A 20,124-nucleotide genomic window follows, 5' to 3' on the forward strand; every position below is an offset into this window, starting at 1 on the left:
ATGTGGAACTCTTGCTAATGCATCTGCATTCCCTCTTGCATTTATGTGGTTCTTCTAAATTCACTGTTTCTCCAGAAGAAAAGCAAGTTGAACACTGACTTTACCAGCAGCCATACTCTGTAGTGGACAGGTTCCCAGTTTTCATTTAGTCAGTGAGAATTTGCCACAGAAAGCACTCTTTTTTGTGTTTTTGTTTGTTTTACTTTTGGGGGTTTAAAAATAATGCTTGAGTATGGGGTGATTATTACATAAAGCTCAGATACACAAAATATAGCTTGGTAAAAATAATGAAATTTGAAAGCCATTGCAAAAAAACAATGACACCCCCCCCAAAAAAAACCCCAAACATCTAAGGATTTAAATAGAAATCAGAAATCACAGAGGGAGAAGGGATAATACATATTTTCTGATAACCTATTACATAACTTAAGATGATGAAAGTTGGAGAAACAGGCATGGCCTCTGAAATATGATATATGAAGCTGGCCTTACATAATAAGGTAAGCAAGAGTCTGGGCCAGTCAGAGTTCTAGTACACCTACGTCATTCAAAATACTAGGCTCCTTTGTTCTTGATCAATTAGGTGTGGCTAACGGACTGGTGTTTTTTGTTCCTAATTACTCTCTGGCTAGTGACTCAACAGGTAGGTGCCCTGCTTCTTTTCAAGCTGCCGGATTATTCTGACCTCATTTGACCAGGTATGTTTTTGGCTGGGAAAAAAGAGGGGCAGAAAGCCCTAACTATACTCCCCTATGTTACACTTGAAATCACAGATCAAAAACTTGCCCACTACATGCTTGCTGTGGTCTGTAACACAGGCATCTGTGAGGGACCTAGCTTATATCCACACCTTTCTATTGCCCAGCAAACTGGAATTGCTTTAGCTCTATTCAACTCATCCAGGGATTGTAAGAGGAACTGGAATCCACCTCTCACAGGGATAGAAAAGAACCTGAGAAATCCTTGTCTAGTTAAACACTAAAAATGGCAAGCCTGGAGCAAACCATCGTTCAGTTTTACCTAGACATTTCCGATTTGGTTTTGCTTGAGTTGTCCTGATATTACTTCAGTTCCTTATTTCCCACTCCCAGGCACAACTAACCTTCATCTCCTAATTATTCCAGAGAATTCTGATTTGGTGACAAAAGGATAGTGTAGGAGGCTCTTGTTATCTCTAACTCACCTTCAAAGCAAGTGCTTCAAAGCAAGCTTTCAGAAGACCGATGGAAGAAGGGTATGGGCCTGTGAGGAAGCTCAGCTGTTAATATGTTTGTTTCCCAAGTGGAAAGTGTCTCTGATTATTCCAGAAATGTAGAAGAATGGGGGATTCGATTATTTTATGTTTGTAAACAATGCCAATTTACTAAACCAGGTCCCTCCCCTGAGACAGCTTTCTACAAAGGATACTATTAATGGATTGCTGGTTCAATCTGCCTATGATGTCATTATTTCCAAGATCTTGAAAGAGACTATTTTGTTTGGGGTGGCTGTAGGCTCTATTTCAAGAATTGTACAAAAGTGCCATTATTCTCTAGGAACCCAATCAAAAAACTGTTTATCTTTAAAGTTTAACTGTTGTTGTTCACTTCTGCAATAGAACAGAAACTGGCAAGCGAGTGGCACCCTGGATTTAGCCCCAGCCCATTCATTTCACTTTTAGAACTTGGCCCTTCGCATCGTGGAGAAGGAGCTAACTTTAATGGACAACCAGCAACAGTTTATATCTGCTCATAACTTGATTTACTATTTGGCTACTGGGATTTTCAGAGAGAATGCAAGCGGCTCCTCCGGATGGTGTACATTTTTGATCTGGCCCTTGGGACTTCATGTAGCTTACTGATGCTCTGTAATTATAAGTGAAATTTATCAGCAATAAGAAATGAGCCTCTTGTTTCAGGATAACCAAGGAGGCTGGACATCCCTTTCTTCAGAGTACTAGAAACTATTACTTCTCTCTTCCCCTTCCTCCTTAGCTTTTTTCTTCTCTCTATTCCACACTCCATCCAACCCCACCCCCAAGTGTGAGGGCAGGCATGCACACACAGGCACATACACAAACATGCATACACAGACACCCCCCCCACAGCTTTTCACTGACTTGTGTTTTATTTTTTCTTAATTTTTAAAAGATTTTATTTATTTATTTGAGAGACAGAGAGCATGAGAGCAAAGAGAGAGAGAGAGAGAGAGAGAGAGAGCAAGTAGGAGAATGGGGGAGAGGCAAAGGAAGAGAGAGAAGCAGACTCCCCACTGAGCAAGGAGTCTGATGTGGGGCCTGATCCCAGGACCCTGGGATCAAGACCTGAGTTGAAGGCAGCCATTTCACTGACTGAGCCACCCTCACACCCCTGACTTGTGTTTTAACACAAAGATTTAGTGCAAAGAATTTTAGAGGAAAACTTTAATCAAGATCTATGGCAGCTTTCAATGAAATGATTAGGCATTATACACAACTGTCATTATTCGCTCATTCCTCAAAAATGAGCTCACCCAGCACAGTGCCACACCAGACACTCAGTGAGTGCTCAGTAGATTAAAAGAGAAAGCCACCAACTTACATGTTGCAGGAGTCAAGAGGACAGAGAAATGAGCCCTTGTACTCCAGCTAGCATGGTAAAAATTCATACTACGGCATCAGTGTTGAATTGGATACAATAAAAATGCCCATCGTGCCCATTTGCTACAGGTGTGTGAAGGGTGAGAATCCAGAAACACTGGCCCTATGATTTTCAAGGCCTCCTATTAAGTCACAAGCAACTGAAAGAAATGTTTTAATCAGACCTCATGCCATCAGAGACAACCCACATGTCTGTATCATTCTGTCTGCTTTCACAATCAAAATAATTGTTTATTTGCATATTTCCCCAACGAGAAACAAACTAATACTGGCCTCCTTTCAAAAACAAAAGCCCAGGCCAGCAGATGCACAGCCATGATTAAAAAAAAAAAAAAAAAAAAAGCTAGAGGCAGAGCACACCAATATTGCTTAACACCCTCTTCCTACTGAAATAGAGCATGTAACACAGAAAGGAGATGTAGCCTAGGGGGAACTTCCAGGGGAAACTTCCTAATGTTTCTGAGATACTACACAAAGAATAGGGTTGCAGGACACCTTGAGCTTATCAAATGACAGCCAAACTGACAAGAGCACCTATGAAAGGATATGGATTTTAGGATCTCAAAAATAGAGTAAACAAGTCACAGAGCTCTATGTTAAAACATGTAACAACATAGAAGAGTCTTTCAAATTTCTAGAAATTGGGAGACCTTGATTAACAAGAGCTAGCTCTACAGATCACGGAATAATAGAGCTTTTAATGACAGCCTCCAGACTTGGAAGTGTTATGTAAATATAGATGTAAAATCAGCCAAAGTGTCTCCTGAGACAATGTTGTCAGTACTGGGCTGTTCTTAGTATTTGAGGATGAAGAGAACAATGGACACACTGAATTATACTTTGGTGGCGGGGAAAAAAGGATCCAAGAGCTACCTGCTGGCTCCTTCCTTGGCTCCTTTGTAAACAAAGCCACCCATTTTCAAGATGGCTCACTGACCTTCCATGTATCCTTTGCTAGCCTACGCTGATACAAAACCCACTCATCCTGGACACATTATTGGCAACTGAAACAACCAGCTTATGACTGACAATGCAAGAAGATGTAGGGGACTGTTTTCAATAGCCAAAAACCCCCCAAAACAACCACCGAGTCATTCCAAAGGGAACAGCATATTATAATTGGGAAGACATTGCTTTGCATTTCAACAGCAACCCCGCATCCGAAGATATCTAGTGGCTTGTTGGAAAGTAAGTCCCATAGTATGCTAAGATGCCAAAGATGAGGGAAAGAATATTCACCTCATTTGACAGAGAGAATGAGTCAGGTCCAAGTCTCCCAGCAGCTCCAAACCTGCACTCCTCGCATTCCCAAGCTAGGTGGACGAGGGACAGCTAATGACAGGCAGCCAGATGGGCCCAGCTCGGCAGATCTGTCACCTCGTCTCATACCACACATAGTTCTTATACATGCCATGCCTCCCGCTGTATCATAAGCTCCTTGAAGGTAAGGACCCCTCCTCAGTCTTAACTGTATGCTTTCACACTGCCTCATATGGTGCCTCGTTCCCAGCCGGCATTAAATGCACACATGAAGTAGTGAACAGAATTCTATACGTTCTGTGCATTTATCGCCGCTCTGAGTACGTTTTTCACCATGTTGCAAAAGCCTGTATGCCTACTCAAAGCAGATCTGAGCCAAGAAGCCATGTTTGGAAAAACCGGCCATAGTCTAACTGCCAAGCCAGTGGGCACGGCATAGAAGTCAGCTACCAGCTGATGAGCAAGACCTCATCTTTTTGTTTATTCCACAAATTTGTAACATCCCAAGAGCTTCCACCCTCATTTGAGCTAAACACCACCATATGAAGAAGGGAGTAGCAGCCCTGTCTCCACCATGAGGAATTTATAGAGCACCGAGGCTGACTTACCCAGTGTCACAAAGTGTGAGAGGGGAGATGAGAATCTCAGATGCTCCTCAGTTTCCCTTCCAGGACACCCACGCAATGTGCACCCAAGGAAACCAGCCCCACACGCATACTCCTCATATATACACTCCTATCATCTCCACATACTCCTAAGACAGTTCTAGTTTTCTCATTTCAACCCACTGGGGGCTGGTACTTACTGGTTTCACCTGTTGTTCTCATCCAAAGACCCAAGGCTAGGTGATTAACTGACAGGACTCCAACAGGTTGCGTTGGCCAGGAGAACCAATTCTTAGACGGCCTTGTTTTGGAGCCTGTCTGTTCTGGGGCACTCACCGAGGGGACTCTGCTATCAGAGACAGGGGTGTGCTGTTTCAGAGAGCCTTGCCTGGGAGATACCATTACAGTGTGTAATGGAGGGAAGCCATTTCTAAGATCATTTGATCAGGAAGAACTGAGCTCCTTGTTAGGTGGATTTGCAGAAGCAGCCGGACAAGCAAGGGAGGTACTGGCTCTTTTTACAGCCGCCTGGTTTCAATCTTAGATCCTGTGGACGATAGCTCGCTACTGACATACATACAGCCACGGTCACACAGAATACATTCGTGTTCGCTCTCATCCACACAGGCAAATGAGGTCAGTTCTGCCGTAGTTCTGTTCTCTGCTAACGTCTTTAATGAGTGACTTCCATTGTTTGCGGCAGGAACTTGACATTAATTAAATCCAATAAGCCAACCTATTATAGTTGCAAATTTCAAAGACAGGCTGCAAATGAGGAAATCAATAGGTAGACCCAGGCATCCAGACCTCATATACTGCATGTATTATGTAGAACCAATAGTCCTTATTGGAACTTCTCAAGCTTCTAAATGTATGCAGCACCACACATTTAATATTCATTGTGTATGCTGCCGTGAGCTAATGCCAAGAAAATGCTAATGATCATCTGATGTGTATTTATATTTGCAAACTGATGCATTATTACGGGTTTCAGCTTTTACATTCCCAACACTGATGCTTCTGAGAAGAGAAAATAAGATGTGTAAAGAACAGAGGTAGATGATTTCTTAAGCAATAAATCAGCCACCACCACCACCACCACCACCACCCCCCAAGGTGAATACTCAGATACCTCAAAGAAATGTGTGGGAAAAGGAAAAGGGAAGCAAAGATTAGCAATAAAACATTTCCTAATTCTCAAAACAGACTGTGGTGTCCTTGGAGGCATTCAGATGGGAAAAATTAGATGCAGACGGACAGCCCCAGTGAACAGGATATGGTAAGCCAACATCTGGAGTCTCTGGGGTTTTAGCTGCTCTCTGTTACTATGCATGGGTGATAATTACACCCTTCCCTGACCCACTCCAGTGAAAAAAACCACAAATTTCTGCAAATTCCCGAATTTGCTAAGGTTTTTGGTACGCCAAGCAGATGCCTGGATGTTGTTTTCCGACCCGTGTCCTGCAGCTCATCGTCCTAGGTTCTTGCTCTGTTCTCACTCTGTCCCCAAATCAGTTTTCTGCAAGTAGGTGGCAGCTGCAGTTGGAAGAGGGGAGATGCATGGGGCCGACGGAGACCTTCCTATGCTTTCTGAAGCATTTCTAAAGCAGGAATTTGGATGGATGTGCAAAGTTCGTATTTCATCCAAATGAATGAATGGCATCTTGTCAGAACTGGAGGTCAAAGAAGATGAGCTGGCATAAAATGCAGCCACTCCTTTTCAAGCTTCTGCCCTTGACCTAAGTTTCTGTGCCCACATTTGAAGAGAGCTGTGCGTGTATCTCAACATCTTATTTGGGGACTATGGTTAAAGAAGAGGAAATACTACCTACTTAATAAAAAATGCTTCCCTCCAATACTAAAGGAAGAATGCGGTGTGACAACACCTACTTTCCATCTATCCCACTTCACAGATGGTAGGAGATTATGATTCAGTTGGCCAGAGCTTTGGTGGCTGGAATCCCCGCTCTCCACCCCCAACCAAAGACAAAGTTTTGGTCTTCATCAAACTGGCCCAGGGTCAATGAAAAGATCATACCCCACTCAGAGAAATCCTCTGAGAATCCAAAAACCTGATCTGATGAATGACCTCACAACGGAGTGTGCTGGTTTTCCCAGCTTACACAAGTTCTTCATTTGCAAGGTGTTGGAGCTACCAGGTGGTCTGTTCCCCTTGCTACACCTTACTCCACTGACTGGGGAGAGCTGCCACTGTCCACTTACAGAAGACATGGCTCACCACTGGTTCTTGCGGGGGGCGGATCTGCCCTCCAGCACACAGTGTCAGCTTTGCTTCCCCAGCACTCTTTCTCTCTCTTTCTCTCTCTCTCTCTCTCTCTCTCTCACACACACACACACACACACACACACACACACAGGACAGAAAGACAGCCCTGTAAGACTTTCTGTAGCCCTGGGAATCCCCTGGGTTGAGATCACAGTGCCTGGACCTCACCTCAAGGGAAGACTTGGTGCCCCGCAGGGGAACTGCAGATAAAACAGAAGCAAGGTTTGGTGCCAGGAGCTGGAGTCAGCAGGCCTGAGTGGGGATCCATCGGCAGGTTCTAAATTCCTCCCATGGAGCCTGGACCGTGGCCTGGCACATAGCCCGACAAAAACTCGGGTAGGAACAAGGAGAGGAAAGCCGGTGTTCATAATAAATTATCTAACTCTGGGTTATAACTCTGCATCAGACAATGTCCATCTCAGAGTGCTCTTTCTGCTTTAAGACTGAGCCCAATACGCTGCCTTGCCCCTACGGTCACATAAGCCAACCACCAGCTGCTTCTGGCCTTTTGACGGTTGCCTCGGCATACCCTATCCTCTTCTGCCCTGATAGAGAATGAGAGGTTGCAAGTTATACTGCTGTGTAAAGAGAGGACAAGAGAAGATCTTCCTTCAGACTGACTTTGACTTTTCTAGAGAAAGAAACCAACTGCATGGGTTCTTCTTGTTGATTTTTGGTTGACTCTTGGTTCAAAAAATTCTGAGACTGATACAGAAATATACTGCCCTCTGAGGTGTCCGACAGTAACTCTAAAAATATGCCTCTTAAGTAACCCATCTGTGCCTGCATCCACACACTCAAACAACAAATACTGACTTAAGCTTATGTGCCAGGTGACATACTAGGCACTGGAAAGGAGATTATAGATTTGAGAAGTGGGTTTCATCTCTGGCTGCATAAAAATACAGATAAAATACAGATAAAAGTACAACTACAACTACAAAACAAGTCAGGGCATGTGCATTGTGGAATGAAGAGTGCTAAAAAAAAGAGAGGGACTGCAACAGTTCACAAGAGGGTAAGACTCTCTGACTGCCCTCTTACTTGATGAGAAATCAGGGCCAATAACCATACACCCATCTCTACATAAGAGGAGTACTGCACATTGTTCCAAAGAACATCATTGACTTGCCTTTCATTCCCATGCTACCAACACCCAGAGGCCTCAGGTGCTGGGTCAGGTACAGAGGACATACAAAGAGAGATGAAGGGCAGTCCTTATCTTCAAAGAGCTCACAGTCTAGTGAGGATGACAGACATACACAGTAGGAAATGTAGTACAATGAGACCCTCGGCATAGGAAGCTTTGGAGGGACACAGCAGGGAGGATGATATGTCCCGAGAGGGGTGAGAGGACACAGCACTGGAGCAGGGTATTGAAGGATGAGTAGGAGTTCCCTAGGTTCTAGGCAAGCCGTGAATAAGGTACAGTCTGCCCTTGAAGAGAATTAGAGTATAATCAGTGATGGCCACAGAAGCAGGTTACTACTGAAGGTCAGAGTCAGGGTCCTTTTCAGAGTCAGAGTCCTTTCTTTTGCAAAGGAAGTACACTTGAGCTGAATTCAGCAGAACAACTAACCACACCATGGCGAGGATATGTCTTGGCACAAGGAACGTGATGTGTTAGGTAGGGCCCGGAGATGAGAAATCATGTAGTGTACTAGAGGAGCTACCGGTAACTTGGCTGGACCACAGTAAAGAAGACGGATAGAAAAAATAACACCAGTAGAGACCAAATGAAGACGGGTCTTGTATGCCCTTTTTCTGGGGTTTGGCTTCTTCCTGTCTAGGTGAAGAGGCCTCAAGCCATGGGATGGCATGACTAACTGTGAACTTCAGAATATTTACTTGGGTGAGAAGGTGGCAGATGTCCAATGCTGAAGACTCAGTTAATTTTTCCGCCATAGGGTGCAATATTCTAGGTAACAACATGGAAATAATTTGGAAGAAACAGTACTGAACAGGTGAGCTGGGGGAGAAAGGCAAGCACAGGCACCAGGGGATTGGAAAGACAGCAGGAAGGATATGTCAAGAGGGGTCTCTGTTTTGGGCACTGGCCAAAGATAGCAGGGATGTTAGGCCTGGTGGGATTAACTGGTCCAAGGATCATGAATGGAAATATAGTTCTAGGGGTGCCTGGGTGGCTCAGTTGTTAAGCATCTGCCTTCAGCTCAGGACATGATTCCAGGGTCCTGGGATTGAGCCCCAAGTCAGGCTCCCTGCTTTGCAAGAAACATGCTTCTCGCTCTTTTCCTCTTGGCTGCTTGAAGCTCAGCCGCCATCATGAACGACACAGTAACTATCCCGACCAGGAAGTTCATGACCAACCGACTACTTCAGCGCAAACAAACGGTTATTGATGTCCTTCATCTTGGAAAGGCAATAGTACCTAAGACAGAAATTCGGGAAAAACTAGCCAAAATGTACAAGACCACACCAGATGTCATATTTGTATTTGGATTCAGAACCCATTTTGGTGGCGGCAAGACAACTGGCTTTGGCATGATTTATGATTCCTTGGATTATGCAAAGAAAAATGAGCCCAAACACAGACTTGCAAGACATGGTCTGTATGAGAAGAAAAAGACATCAAGAAAACAGCAAAAAGAACACAAGAACAGAATGAAGAAAGTCAGGGGGACTGCAAAAGCCAATGTTGGTGCTGGCAAAAAGAAGTGAGCTAGAGATTGGACAACAGAAGGAGTAAAGATGCTGCAGTGGCTTTATCTGTCGTGATTGTGCAGATTTTTCATGAAAGGATTAATAAACTAAGAACGTTAATGTGGAAAAAAAAAGAAGCCTGCTTCTCCCTTTCCCGCTCTCCGTGCTGGTGTTCCCTGTTCTTGCTATCTCTTTCTCTGTCAAATAAATAAATAAAATCTTAAAAAAAAAAAAGAAATACAGTTCTATCCCAAAAGGCCCAAAACAATGTGGGAGGCCAAATTCTTTTTTTTTGTTTAAGTCTTTGGGTTTTTTCCAGCTTTCCTGGGGTATAATTAACAAATAAGAATTGTATATGCTTAAGGTATACCATGTAAAGTTCTGAGATATGTATACACCGTGAAGTGGTTACAATTCAACTTAAGTGATACAGCCAGCACCTTACACAGTTACTTTTTTTTTTTTTTTTTTTGGTATGGTGAGAACATGCAGGATCTTCACTCAGCAAATTTCAAGTACACAATATGGATATGATTAACTACAGTCACTGTGCTATGTATTAGGTCCCTGGTTTAACTTTTAGTTTCTGTTGGGGATTCCAAATAGAACTGTGTCTCAGTTTCAGTTTTGTTTGGGTTTTATCTGTTTCTCGGGGTCTTTTCAAACAAGAGTAAATGACTAGCTTAGAATGGTGGGAGGAAAAACTATAGATTATGTTGGAAGCCTCTCATGTCAGCAGTCATTAAAGCACCAATAATCACTGTATTCCCATAAGAACAATCAGGACAAAATGTTCTAATGATTTTAGCCAATTTAACAGTATTTATGACTTTTAGGGAAAATACCTTTCAACTTTTATATAGACTCTACTAACATAAAAATTCTACAAAGACTAGTTAGTACCCACAAAGGGACCTTGAATGGGTCACTTTTATAAAAGCCAAAATACAAAGAAAAGAGCATATGCACAGGGACATGGTATATATCTCTGCAAAAATTAGACTAGGACTATCTGATGGGAAGCACAACAAATATCTAAGCATCTTGACTTTGAGAGGTAGAAAACCACATATCAAGTCATAAAAAGCAGGAGGAAACATCAGTTCACAGGTGGCGGGGAAAAAAATCTCTTTTCAGCTATCTAGCCCTCTCAACAGAGACACCGAGATTAGAGACAATAAATACAAATGTAACAGCTGCTCTAACATGTGGATCTGGCATCATGAAATGGTTCAAGAGAGATGGACATGTGCACTGTAGATATGAACCTGAAGACCATCAGCATGGGAGGAGGCACACAACTGCCCAGGTAAGTGTACAGAGTAAGAGAGAAGAAAAGACTGCTGGGGAACACCAACATCTAGGGGCTAGACGAGGAAAAAGAACCAGAGACCCCTGAGGAATGTGGTTAAAGAAGTGGAGGAACTTGCTAGATGTCTTGGAAACTAAGAGAGGAGTACTTCACTTTGAGTATGGGTATGAGGCAGGCACCTACACACATACACACAAGAGAAAGAAAAAGCCACACAGAGGTAAAAAACGCTCCACGTTGTGTCCTTCCATCCTTTCGCTAGAGTTGACTAAGGTTGATGTCATGTCACTTTCATGTCAAGAAAAACAGCCATGTGGCACCAGCGGTCTGTGGATGTGCTTCAGAATGCTTTAAGGAATTCCACACTCTGGACATCTGGTGTTGCTTGAGCAGCCTGAACAAAACCACATAGCATGCCTGGAGAAAGACCTTCCTTTTGGTAAAGAATACCATGGTGGCCACTTATCACTCAGCCTTGTTGCAAAGCACACTCTTGAGAGATCGTATTTGTTGCACTCCAGCACTGTATCAGACATTGCACAGGATACAAAGAAAAATACAATAGGGTGGGGCTAGCAAATGAATCGTGGCTAGTATTCAATTTTCTTTTTCCACAAGAAGGATTATGCTCAGTTCAAACAGCTCTTATTTGTTCAATGTAGTCCCGAAAGGCATTGCCAAGCCAAGACACAAATGTTCAGTGTGGCTGGGTCCCACCTCAGTCTAGTACTGCTGCTAATGAGATTCATGACCTTGGATACATCCGTGACCCTTTGAACCTGTTTCCTCATGTATGAAAGGGGACTACATTGCCAAGAGGTTGTGAGAACCAAAGAATCCAAAGGTGGGAAATATGTGGAAGCAATTCTAGATATTCTACCCAGAGAAGACGCTTATGATTATGACCTTAGTTTTCACGAGCCATAAACAAAATCACCAGCATTGGGATCTCATGTTACTTACTCCTGCCCAAGTTCATGCCACTTGTGTAACTATATTAGGTATTATTATTTCCATTTTACAGATGAAATGGACCTCCAGAGACATCAAATCACCAGCTAAGAACATAGAGTGGAAGAGTAAGACTACAACCCTATGTCTGTGGGGCTCCAAAGCCCATGCTTTGATATCTGCCTCCTCAGCCACACAACAGTTCCATGGGACATAATGTATTCTCAGTTACTCATAGCCTTTGCATGAATACGGATGTCCTGAGGGCTTCACAGTGAACTGTTTCTCCACTGTGCCACTTAGGACCAAAGCCAGGAAATGGGCAAACCCTCTGCCCTCAAAACAGACATTTCAACATTAGAATCAAGGGCACAGGTGTGTGTATAGTTAGATACCAAACTTCTGTCTCCCCCAGGATAGGGAGTCTGCCTCTCCTGTTCTCCTCTACGAAGGTTCTACACCAGCAAATAAAGGTGACATCACTGGGGACTTCCTGCTTTCAAGGGAAAAGTTGTAGGACTAGAAGAGACAGGTACATGAACAAGAAACACTGTTTCAATGTCCAGAGAAGCATGTCCCAGAAGAACCCAGGAATGGTGGCAACTCTCCATAGGTTAGTTCTGTTCTTCCCTCAGCTTCTTAGGTAGGGTTGAACACTGCCTCCTAGCTTATGGTAAGCAGAAATGTAAAGAAAGCAGGCAACCAATCCTGTGAAAATCAGCTTGTTGGCTGCAAAGAACCATCTTCTTTCTCTGCTGTCTTCGGGTTCTGTCCCTCTGAAGGCACCCACCTCAGAGGGCTGTGGTAAGGGTAAGAAGGTCTATCATTTGTTGAGCACATACTGTTGGCTGGACAGTGGGCTACATGCTTATGCACACTGGCTCATTCCATCCTCATTACAACTCAGTGAGGGAGAAGATATTAGCGTCCCTCCCATTTTACAGATGAGGAAATTGAGCTTTAAGAGGGATGAGCAATTGACTCAAACCAGGTTCTGCAGCTAGGAAGCAGCCAAACTGGGATTCAAGTGCCTGTCTTTGGACTCTAGAGCTGGTGTTCCTAATTTCTCTATTGTAATGGATGAATGGGTTATTAACTGTTTTGGAAAGTCTAAGATACCATATAAATGCATGGGGATGGGTTGGTTCACTTAGTACTTCACAAGGCATCCAAGTGAATTCAGGCAGGTGCATTTTTTTTTTCCTTCCTAAAATTCACCCAGTCCTGTAAAATTACATAAATTGCTTTTGGTGACTCTCAGCATATCCACAGAAATGATCAAATGTAAATTTGCCAGGCTATTTCTCTAAAGCCATCTCTTGGAGGAGGTGGTGACTAAATTTTAACTCAGTATAAAATTTCCATTGATGTCTATAGCTCACTTTCCTTCCTCTACCTTAGGCACAGTTGACAAAGGGCCCTGCTACACCATCTTCTGGAAAGATGGCACATCTTGGGACGAGGCAAGAGGTCTACAAAGAGGTTTGCTTTGGGAAATGACTACCCCACATCCTGGCTGCTGTTCCCAACCACCCATGAGCTCTCAAGGCCTTGGGAGCCTGAAGACCACTGGCTGATAAAGAATGCCCCAATCCCAAGCTTCAAGACTGTTAACTTGTGGTACTGTTGCATGGTGTGATTATCTTTTCCATTGGAATGATGGTACCTCAAGGGCAGGGTATGTTTCTTTCCTCCATCTGAATCTCTTTCTGGGTCTAGCACTCGACAGGGCCCCTAGGACATCCTCAATCTACACTGAGTAATGTCACTGAGTAATGGCATTGGATCTGTCCTGACACATTGCTGTCCACCCACGTCTTTCAGTTTCTTACTGGAGTTTCACAAGTAGCTGCTCTGGACCTGGCATCACACTAGACCGTGGGAATCCAAAATAAGTTAGATGATGTGGTCTCTGCTTTCCAAGAAGGCCTCAGTCTAATCGCAGGTGTAGAGGGTAATGTGTGGTATTTCAGAGTACAGGCTTTTCCCCATGGTGCTAGAGTCCATTATCAAAGGGCAGCTTGGGCCTAGTTTGCCCTCATCTTTCCTCCAGAAAGATTCCAGTAGGGGAAGCCACAGATTAAGGAGGCCCCTACAAGGTGCTTTCATGTTTCTAAATCTCTCGTCAGGAATTGGGATGGCACAGGATTCTGGCACCATGCCCCCCGATTTACTGGTTGGTTCATTCCTGGGATTTGCACTTCTTTTTACCCTCTTGCAGGGAAATCTACAGTCTGTCTGGAACACAAGGAAGTTTCTTCAGCTTGCCTTTATCCACGCCTACTGAGAAATTTCCTCTGTTAACTTGTCAGTAGCAGCTGTTGAAATTCCAGTGGGGTCTATGTGTGCACATACAGAAACTTGAATACCACGTTCCAAGGATAACAGGGGAAGAGTAGACCTTGCTGGCTAGAGGTGCCTACTGGAAACAGTAGAGAATTCCAGATCAGAAACATAAAATCAGAGACCTACACTTTTGCCTAGGGAACCAGTGTGAGTACATAAAGAAACACGCATTACCTTGCCCCCCAACCCTTGGGAGAGAAAGGAAGTGGCAGGTTAGGCCATAAACTTCCAGAAAATAAACCATCTGAACCCCAACCCCTTTTGGGTAAACCAGCTAAGATCTATTAGGGATGACTTATGTAAAATAAAATTATGGCAAAAGGATGTAAGAGTTGATCTGTGGGATTGAGCTTTCTCTTTTTAATCCTAGACATAAATTGCACTCCTTTCTGCTCTGGAAATATCTGGTCCCATGGCTGACCTGGCTGAGACCAACACTTTTTCATCAGCCACAGGTGGCTGAAAAACCTTCCAGCAGGGGTGAGGGGAGGAGGATCCAGTGGGGGAGGATAAAAAAAAAAAAGTGACAACTGTGACTATGAACTCCTCACGTGGGGTGTGTGATGGGGTGTGTGTCAGTGAAAAAGTACATGGCTGTGGCAATATCCATATAGGGCCATATGTATGTTTGGGGATGTGGGGTGTGTGCCTGAGGGTGGGGTCACTGTAAACCATGTGTGAGTTGCAGATGTGGGTGAGTGAGATCATTCCAGGGAGGGGGTATAAGTCCATGTCCATGTGAGTAGGTGTCAGCATCAATGCATCCATGTGAGAGTCCCCGGAAGAGCCCGTGACCATTCAGGCGAGTTCGCTGAGCTAGAGGCAATGCATTTATGCTTCAGTGACTGTGTGGATATGTCGGCCAATGTGAGCAAGTATATCCACCTCAGGGGAAATGCTGTAGGGGGACTGAGAATCTGAGTGAGTGTGAGTCTGCGTGGCCATCCACGGCATCACCAGCAGTCCGTGTGTGAGTGCACAAACACATTTACAGGAATTGAGGGCAACCATGTAGATTGTGTGGGCTGGAGCGGGTGTGCCAGCGTAAATGCAGGTCACGGACTGTGCAGGTCCCCACGTGTGTACTGGAGGGAATGTGTGTGGCGGTGCGAGGGTGTGCCAGTATGAGAGGACGAGAGTGAGAGCGGGCAAGAATGTGATCTTGTGGGGAACTTGCTGGTGTGAATGTGTATGATACGGAAATGGTCGTGGGAGAGGGTGTACACGTGAAAGCACATGCGCGTGACAGAGTGTGATGGTGTAGAATTCAGTGTGCATGGCTGTGAACATGAGAGTATGGAAGACCGTGAAAATGTGCAAACATCAGTATCGAGGCAGGGGTGTGCCGTAAGTGTGACTGTATGTTGATGTGAATTAGCGTGAGTACTGAATGCGAGCGAGCGGATGGATGTGTTGGTGTGTGTCAGTGTGAATGCATCTTGGCGATGACTCTGAGTATGAGGGCAGGGTGATGTGTGTCAGAGAAAGTGGAAGTGTGTGTGCCTATATCTGATGATCAAGTCTCAGCATGAAGGTGAGCAAATGAATGTGAATGGGTGTCAAAATGAGTGTGTTTCCCTGTGGAAGCATGATTTTGTGTGAATGTGATGGAGGTGGCGAGGTTGTGTCCGTGCCAAGTAGTAGCCCCAGAGCATGTAATACTGAGGGTAAGACTGTAAGATGGTATAGCAGCTGAAACGGGGGAGAGTGTATTTATGGTGGGAACGTGCATGCATGTGCGTGTGTCCCTGCGAGGAGTTAGGAGCTGTGTCATTGTTTTACGGTGAGCAGGAAACCGTGACCGTGCAAACGTGTTAGAATGTATAAAATCGAGGGTAATTATGGTTATATAAGCAGCGGACAAGGGAAAATTGGTGTGGGTCTGTGTGTAGACTGTGTGTGAGCACAGAGGAATTTGAGGGTCAAATGTGATTCTACCGTCAGTGTGGATATAGGTTAGAAGGTGGACTGTGAGTGTGTGAGCATGTAAGAAGAGGTAAAGTTGTGAGTGGGTAAGAACATGAGGGGCTGTATGGCAAGTGTGGAGCGTGTGCCACTACAAGCGCATGAACACAAAAATGTACAAGGCAGTGTTCGGCCATGTGAGTGTGGGCCCTCATGCAGCATGTCTGTAAATACGTGGAGGATGAGGGGGTGGATGTGACTGTCACCATGAATGTGTCCAGTGGGAAAAGTGTGAGCCAAGGAAGGATAAGGATTATGTGAAGGTCCGAGAGTACACAAGTGTGCTCCCGAGTGTGTGTGTGTGTGTGTGTGTGTGTGTGTGTGTGTGAGAGAGAGAGAGAGAGAGAGAGAGCACTGAAGTATTTGGGATGCTGAGAAACTCTTGAGGAAGCCTCTTTCCTCCTAAAGCCACAGCACGTATCCAGTTATATACAGCACATTACTTAGCCCCTCTCAACCCTGGTCTCCTGGTGGGCAACACCATGATTGTAGTACCTACCTCGAGCTAGTCTCACTTTTATAATCAGAAACAAAAGCAGTAACTAGTAGGAATAAGATACCTACCTTGCAGAGTTACTGTGGGATCAAATAGTCTTGTGCAAGAAAAATGCCCACCCCAGTGCTGGCAACCGTAGACAATAAATACACGTTATTATTGGAACTGTCACAGAACACCCAGGAGAGACCCCTGGGCTCACTTCTGACTTGAGTGAGTTCTAGCTACCGTCTGTCACTCAAGGTCTGTAGAAGATACCCTACCGCAGCATCTCTAGGATGCTGAATACATCAGTATCAGCAGGGCTGTAATTTCACACCCTCAAGATCCAGCCGAACCTCTGGAGTTTTCCCTTCACCAAGAGGCACCACTGAAACACCTACCGCTGAGCGGCACTTTTCCTTTGTCCCATCAGACCCAGGGCGAGCTCCGTGGGAAGAGGAACTACACTGTGTATTCCTTGTTTGTTTTCTCTTTGTTTCTGTTGTGGGGTTTTTTTGGGGGGGGGTGTTGTTTGTTTGTTTGTTGTTGTTCTTGCTTTTTTAAAAAGTTTGATTGGTTGCTTGCTTTTGACTTGGATGTTAGGAGAGGTGCCAGGATAACTGACAAATAGAAGTGCAGACAAAGAGAGGGAGGCATGTAAGATACAAACAGGTAGCTGGACGGCAGCATATGGCAACAGAAGGCTAGACGGGTAGCTGACAGCAGAAGCCCTACTGGCTGCCTGAAGGGAAAGAAGGACATGGCCAAGGAACCTGAAAGAAGTGGAGAGGAAGAGAGGGGCCCAAATCGAAATGCTGCTGGGGAATTTTGGGCACTTGGGAGAGAGACGGAGACTTGTGAAATCAGGTCCCTACCCCTAATTTATGGTCTAGTTTACCTGCCAAGATGAATACTCTAGAAATCGTGCAAGAATGATCAAAGGCTGAAGAGAAGCAAGGGCTATGCCGTATACTATGGGCTCAAGTGTTGTTGGACCTGTTTTGGGGGGGGAGTGCTCCCTGTTTGGTTGAGAAGGTAGAGGGAAGGTTCTGGAAGGTTTCAGCCCTTGAGGCCCGGAAGCTAGGATAGATGGGGTGGGGATACGTCTTGAATAAGAAGGTAAAATGAAGGTCGTAGAGGAGAAATTTCAGGAACTGATTGGTCAGTCAGTGACATGTGGCTGAAATGCCACTTTGACATCCAGAAAGCATGAGGAAAGGAAATGCCAGCTTGAAGGGAAGCATGCCAGTGGTTACATGGAAGTTCTTACATGGAGCCTGACAACTGCAAAGGTTTTCGCCATGACCGTTTGGTTGCTTGTCCTACTCACACCATGATGTAGGTCATGGCTATCATCCCCGTATTAGAGATGGAGCAAACTGAGAGACCAGAAAGAAGGGGCTGTGCTCTGAGGCCTGGCTCATAAGGCCCAGCCAGGGTCTTTAATACTGAGAGCTCTGGTAGAAAGGTGGCCTTCACCTGGATTTGGAGATCCCTGACTCCCTGCTCTGGAACCCATTACTCACCTCTTATTGCCACGGCTGCAGGACCTCAGCACAGGTAGGCACTGCCCATGAGAAGGGGCCAGGCTGCCTTCAGCTCCCACAAACTCAGTGTTGGGCACACCAGTTGCCACAAGATGCAAGGACTCAGCTGCTCTTTCTTGGGGGTAACCTGCCAAGAGAAGCATCGTGGGGGCGCAGGAACCTCTTGCTATACCCGCTACTACTCCCTCAGCCAACCCCCCCAAACATCGCATACACGTGCTATGGTGGATTTCAGAAAACCGCTCGAGGAGGCAGAGAATCGGAGGGGAGAAACATTAAAAGGGCTTTGTGGGGTCAGAGTCCAGAAAGGGCGCTGAACTGGGAGTTTCAGGTCGAGAACTGCTGTCACCTTGCCACTCACTCTGGCTCTGCCTGCACGCTCATGGAGAAGACCTGCTCAGCCGCCCTGGACAAGACTCAGGACAACTAGATCGCATGGAACAGATGGGAAGGAGCCACATATTTGCAGGTGGTGGTCCAGCACAGCGATCATGGCAAATGCACGTTGGCTCTGGAGACACCTAAGCTTCCCGAAGACCTAGCCATGCTTTCTATGTCACTTACAGGTCCCCACCTACTTCCCTTCTCAGCAACCTCCTTCACTGGGTGGTGGGGGGAAGCACTCGGAGGGTCCCTAATTTGCTATCATCTCGCAGCGCTGAAGGCCTCAGCCTCTGATCCTAACTGGAACCTCCTTCTGGCTTCCCCCACCCCAATCTCCACTACAGGGAGGTCCTCAACAGTCTTTCTCAGATTTCTTAGGGCGAATATATCCTGGGGTTTTTCAGGGTGACTCTTTACCCTATCTTCCCCCCAGAGGTTCCCATGTCCAACCGTGGAGGCAAGATCTTTAACCCCTCTCTTTTCCACCTTGCGCCACAATTGCTTGAGCCTCTCAAGGTGACGGATACTCCCTCTGCAATCCTTCCTACCCTGCCCCCACCTTTGCTCCATGTGTCTGTCCTCTAAGAAAAGCAGCACCTATATGGGAAATCCCATCAAAGCAAAGGACCCAGGCTAGCACCTGTTAGCAGATGCTGGAATGCACCAGGTCCGAATCCAAAGACACAGACGCAGGGGTCGCTAAAGGTGGAGCTAGTAAAACTGAACCCTTGGGGAGCCATGAAAAGCCCCAGGATTCCCAACTTCCCCGTGGTGAACAAGAAGATCAAGCCATACCCCAGGTCTGCCACTTGCTCCTGGTGAGATTCCAGGGCCCAGCTGCCCGTGCATCCCTCAGGGGCCCTGGCATTCCCTGAGTGCTTCCCACTCACACACTCCCAGCTGCCTTTCCAGATCCCACCCACTGGGCCACTAAGTGGTGTGCACCCACTCCCTCCCTGGCTGTGTGAGCTCATCCTTCAAGGGAGCAGGGTGGGGGTCGGTGAGTGATGGCTGCCAAAGCTCCAGAGAGGGGCAAGGCTGGAAGGGGGCTCAAGGACGGCCACAAAAAGTCCCCTGAGCCCCGGGTGGGGGATGGCAGCAAGCACCCATGGGGGTGGGGAAGAGTGCTAGAGGGTGAGATCAGGGTGGGGGGCAGTAGAGGCCCCAGCCTGGACCAACTGAGCACCTCTGGGTTCCTGTGTGAGATTGAGAGCTTTCCACAGGCCTAACTCCACCTTGCTTCAGCCTCTGATGAACTGCACAGCAGCCCGCTTCAAATACACCAGTTGCACCACTGGAACCAGCGCGCGGAGCCTGGCAGGACACAGCACTCCACCTGGAGGGCACACTCCCCTCTCCTGTCCGGGGCGGGGGTGGGGGGTGTTTATTGGGAGTGTGGAGATGTATTCCGTGTACGAGTACACACTGAGGGGGTGTATCTGTGCTGCTTCTTGTACCCCCTTGGTATCTGGGTACCTGTACTTGGCCAGATGTATGCCTTGTTTTATCTATGCTATTTTGTGGGTGTCACGTCTGTATCACGTCAGGGGGTGCAGTCCTGTTTATAGCAAGTGTATGGATACAGTGTCTATACTGCTGTCTATACACTGTGTATGTGCTGCCCATCTGCCCTGCATGGTCCATGCCTTGGATGTGTGTGACACGTATCTAATCCTTACTCTGTATCACGTGGCTCTGCCATATTCTGTGT

The 20,124-nt window shown here is 45.9% G+C and overlaps 1 protein-coding gene and 1 pseudogene across 12 annotated transcripts in view; one reads left to right on the forward strand and one right to left on the reverse strand.

The window, feature by feature from the left end:
• The window catches only part of PAK3 (p21 (RAC1) activated kinase 3), a 247,993-nt gene that overhangs the window by 94,334 nt on the left and 133,535 nt on the right, over window positions 1-20,124 (reverse strand). For 6 of the 11 annotated variants that reach the window (XM_082717310.1, XM_082717317.1, XM_082717315.1 and 3 more), the window contains exon 3: window positions 18,009-18,156. The exons of the other annotated variants lie outside the window; for them this stretch is intronic. The gene's annotated coding sequence lies outside the window, so the exon portion shown is untranslated. The remainder of the gene's footprint in view (window positions 1-18,008; window positions 18,157-20,124) is intronic. 11 annotated transcript variants of the gene reach the window in all.
• On the forward strand, window positions 9,034-9,668 carry LOC309856326 (small ribosomal subunit protein eS24 pseudogene; annotated as a pseudogene). Its single transcript has one exon. The product of its transcript is annotated as a small ribosomal subunit protein eS24 pseudogene (transcript).

This window comes from Mustela nivalis (assembly GCF_964662115.1).
Source record: "Mustela nivalis genome assembly, chromosome: X".
NCBI classification, from domain to species: domain Eukaryota; kingdom Metazoa; phylum Chordata; class Mammalia; order Carnivora; family Mustelidae; genus Mustela; species Mustela nivalis.